Here is a 4,987-nt window from a genome sequence, read left to right as displayed (position 1 = left end):
TGGACTTTACTATGATTTTGTGTATTTTTCTGTGATTTCAGGTATTTTCCGGCTGAAATTGAGGGTCCTGAGCAAAAATATGATTCAGAGGCTGAAAAGGACTGCAGATGCTGTTGGATTCTGACCTCCCTGCACTAGAAGTGGATTTTCTGGAGCTACAGAAGCCCAATTGGCGCGCTCTCAACGGCGTTGGAAAGTAGACATCCTGGGCTTTCCAGCAATATATAATAGTCCATACTTTGCCCGAGATTGGATGGCCCAAACCGGCGTTGCAAATCAGCTTTAGAATTCCCAGCGTTTAACGCTGGAACTGGCATAAAAATTGGAGTTAAACGCCCAAACTGGCATAAAAGCTGGCATTTAACTCCAGAAAAAGTCTCTACACATGAAAGCTTCAATGCTCAGTCCAAGCACACACTAAGTGGACCCAGAAGTGGATTTTTACGTCATTTACTCATTTCTGTATACCCTAGGTTACTAGTTCACTATTAATAGGATCTTTTGACATTGTATCTATACCTCATGACACATTACACGTTTCTCATTGTATTTTCTACGGCATGAGTCTCTAAACCCCATGGTTGGGGGTGAGGAGCTCTGCTGTGTCTTGATGGATTAATGCAATTACTACTGTTTTTCATTCAATCATGCTTGCTTCCATTCTAAGATATCACTTGTTCTTCAACTTGATGAATGTGATGATCTGTGACACTCATCATCATTCTCACATATGAACGTGTGCCTGACAACCACCTCCGTTCTACCTTAGATTGAGTAGATATCTCTTGGATTCCTTAATCAGAATCTTTGTGGTATAAGCTAGAATTGATGGCGGCGTTCAAGAGAATCTGGAAGGTCTAAACCTTGTCTGTGGTATTCTGAGTAGGATTCAAGGATTGAATGACTCTGACGAGCTTCAAACTCCTGAGGGCTGGGCGTTAGTTACAGACGCAAAAGAATCACTGGATTCTATTCCAACCCGATTGAGAACCGACAGATGAATAGTCGTGCCGTGACAGGGTGCGTTGAACATTTTCACTGAGAGGATGGGAGGTAGCCATTGACAACAGTGAAACCCTACATACAGCTTGCCATGGAAGGAGCCTAGCGTGCTTGAAGAAGAAGACAGTAGGAAAGCAGAGATTCAGAAGATAGAGCATCTCCAAAACCTCAACCTGTTCTCCATTACTGCAAAACAAGTACTTATTTCATGTTCTTTTACTTTTCACAATCAATCCTGATAATTATTGATATCCTGACTAAGAGTTACAAGATAACCATAGCTTGCTTCAAGCCGACAATCTCCGTGGGATCGACCCTTACTCACGTAAGGTATTACTTGGACGACCCAGTGCACTTGCTGGTTAGTTGTGCGGGATTGCAAAAGTGTGATTGCAATTTCGTGCACCAGAGACTAATCCGACAGTTGCCATCCAGATTTTGTGTCGGGTTTGACACTATAACCGACATGTGATATCACAGCCAATAGGACAGACATTCATCATATACATCTTCTATATGCTTTCTTGCTTTGATTACTTGAGTTTGCCTAATTGTATAACATGCCTACTTGCTTCTTGAATTACTTGTTATATATGATTACTATCTGTGTTTTAGTTGCTTGCATTATTTGTGATTGTCTGGTGCTGAGGAGGTTAGGTAGGTGGAGGCAATGGGATCGCGTGGAAGGTAGGTTGGTAACAGCTGTGGGATGTAGCGGTGTGATTGGTATTAGTTAGAATTCCCCTAAGTTTAGATAACCCTGTTTATGGTATAAGTTCTTTATTTATTTATTTTATTCTTAGCTTGAATATTCGTATTCGATGTGAAGTTCTAGGATTGCCTTCGGCGTCCCAGAGCCTTACATCTTACATATTGGGCACTGTCACCATACTGAGAACCTCCGATTCTCATTCCATACTTTGTTGTTGTTTTTCAGATGCAGGTCGGAATTCACCTCGGTGAAATTGCGAACATGGTGACAGAGCGGAGTATGGGTTTTTCCTGGTTTATTTCAGTTTTATTTTGTTGTAGTACTTTCTCTCACCCTTTTTGTTTTAGACTCTATGGCCTTAGAGACTTACTTGAGAAATAAGTTGTATGAGCTGTTTTAACTCAAAGACTATGTATTTTTCTGTTGTAACTAGTTGGCTTAAACTCCGCGGGTTACGACTAGAGTTCTTTTGTTTATTTCACTTATGTATATCTATCTTGACTATTATTATATTAAGTCTCATGTTTTACCCTGTGCTTTTATATTTTAGTTATTGTGTGTGGATGCCTCGCGCTTGTAAACCTGCTTTATGCAATTTTGAACTTTATTCCTTCATCGGGATCCTAGTATTATTATCTCCTTCTATATTTATTGATGTATGAGCTTCAGAACTGTCATGACACCTTGTTATCCTTCGCTTTACGGCTAGAGGTAAGGCTTAGGGTAACGGGGTGCTACAGTCATCATGTGGACTGATTGATCATAAGATAGCTCCAATTGTTTTGTTTGAAAATAATACAGCATACATTGCTCAACTTAAGGGTGGATACATCAAATGTGACAGAACAAAGCATATTTCTCTCAAATTCTTCTTCACTCATGATCTTCAAAATCAAAGAACGATTAATGTCCAACAGAACCGTTCAAACGATAATCTGGCATACTTATTTACAAAGTCACTTCCAAAATCCTCCTTTGAAAGATTGGTACATCAAATTGGGATGCACTGATTTCGAGATATAAAATAATTTCAATAAGAGGGAAAGACTGTACTCTTTTTTCCTTGGTCAGGTTTTTCTCCCTATTGGGTTTTTCTTGACAAAGTTTTTAATGAGGCAATCCCCATCACAAAGGATATTGTACTCTTTTTCCTTCACTAAAGTTTTTTTTCCACTGGATTTTTCTTTAGTAAGATTTTAATGAGGTATAATCCTAAATGGATATCCAAGGAGGAGTGCTACAATATAGATGTCCACTCAGTGTCTACTCAACATGTTTTATTCCTCCAATCAAGTACTTTTGGCGGTACAAACATTAAAGGATAAATGGTGCAAGATTTTCAATATTTGAAAAAGTTAAACCTTACACATGTATAAATAGAAACATAGGCCGAGGCAATTGAGACACACGATTAGGGGTGAAAACAGGCTAGGCCTGTCATGTAGTTAATTGGCTTGAGTCTGGCTTGCAGCCTGCTATAGGCTTTTTTTAAAGTACTAAATCTGGCCTGTTATTCAGTCTAGCCTGGCCTAAAGCCTGTTAAAAGGTCTGATAATTTTTTTTACAAAAAAATATTATTTAAAAAATTATTTTTTGTTAATAATAAAAAATTATTTATATATGAAATTATATGTTAATAGGCTCAAGTAGGTCTGACAGCCAATATGGCTAATTAGTGAGGTTGGGTCTGACCTATTAACATATTAAGGTCTTTATAAGAGCATGAGCCTATACCAATTTTATAACAGCCCAGACTAAACACAGGCCAGACTGCAGGCCAGTGGTAGGCCGTCTGACCTTTTTTCACCCCTACACACGATCAATAATAAAATTCTCTATCCCTTCTTGATACTGTCAAGCACTCTTGTCTCTTTTATATATACGTTACACACAGCGAAAGAAAATAAAGTAATCATAAAGACCTATTTTGTGCTTAAACGTTATTCCAGTAAAAATCACTTTTTCCTTTGATAGTACGAAGGCGCTATGCATATCCACACCGAGGCCAACCTTTGCTGTTAACTTCTTAACCAATGGACATCTGATCTAAATTGAGAAACCTCTTGCAACTCTTTGCACGCCATAAAATTCTTCTCTAAGAATCAGGTTCACATATGTTTATGTGTGTAGAGATAAAGGAATAAAACCCTTTTGTTTTATTCTCATCTGTTCTTTTCTCTACTCTTGGCATATATATGTAATAAAACTCTTGTTATTCTCTCTTGTGACTTTCCTGTACTCTTGACGTACATATATATAGTATGAGATTTGTTACTGATTTTAAATTTGATTCTCAATTCAAATTTAAATCATATCTTGAAATTCCAAATCTGAATCATTCAAAATTTATTAATCATATCATAACTCAATTTGAAACAGAATCAGTTAGGATCTCATCTAAATTTAGAATTCAAATTTAGAAATAGAATAACTAATTATTCTCAAATTTCATTTAATATTCTCAATTATCATACTATTATCATATTCTTGGTGCTAGCAAAGAATACAATAATATTCCATTTGAATTAATATAATTATTTATTTGATCAAATCAAAATGATAATTAAATAATTCTACAACAAAGATTAAAACACTTGTTAGTGTGTGACCCTATTGGTTCAATACTAAGCAGGTAGTAAATTAGTCATGCTAAATTTACTAATCAAGGTTGGCGTCTAGCAACACTCCTTAACGACCCGATAGTATGAAGTAATCTATTTTTACTAAGAACCTCAGAAGAACAAAGTATAATTCTTTCCATCTTTTCAGCTCTTGGTTAACCCTAAGAGTATGGTTTAATTGTTAAACTCTAACTTGTTACCATTAATATAATGAACTGTGAATGACCTAAGAAACTCTTTTCTTTATTCAATCCCCTTGACCAAGGTTTTATTCATATCAATCATTATAATCATAGAGTTCAAACTCTTTACCGAGAGTTGACGGATTCTTTATTGATTAATAATTAATTCTACAAGTATTTAAATTATACCCGATATCCATTCAACTAGCACCCTAGGGTATTAAGTGTCCGGAATCAAAGTATAAGAAATACATTGTTAATTACTATGATAGTCGTAGGTCAAAGGAAACTCTATTACCATGTTCATCTTGAGAATATTCTATTGACACATATGCGGTAATTATAACCATTAGGAATTCTCAAAGTGAGTCAATTCAATGGTCATATCTTTATATGCACCATCTATATATATAATTTAATAAATGAGATCTATTAGTCTTCATCCAATGAAGACCATTATATATATATAT

Source organism: Arachis duranensis, chromosome 2 (assembly GCF_000817695.3).
Source record: "Arachis duranensis cultivar V14167 chromosome 2, aradu.V14167.gnm2.J7QH, whole genome shotgun sequence".
Classification (NCBI taxonomy): Eukaryota; Viridiplantae; Streptophyta; class Magnoliopsida; order Fabales; family Fabaceae; genus Arachis; species Arachis duranensis.
The sequence above is the reverse complement of the archived record's forward strand: the minus strand, read 5'-3'. Positions refer to the sequence as shown.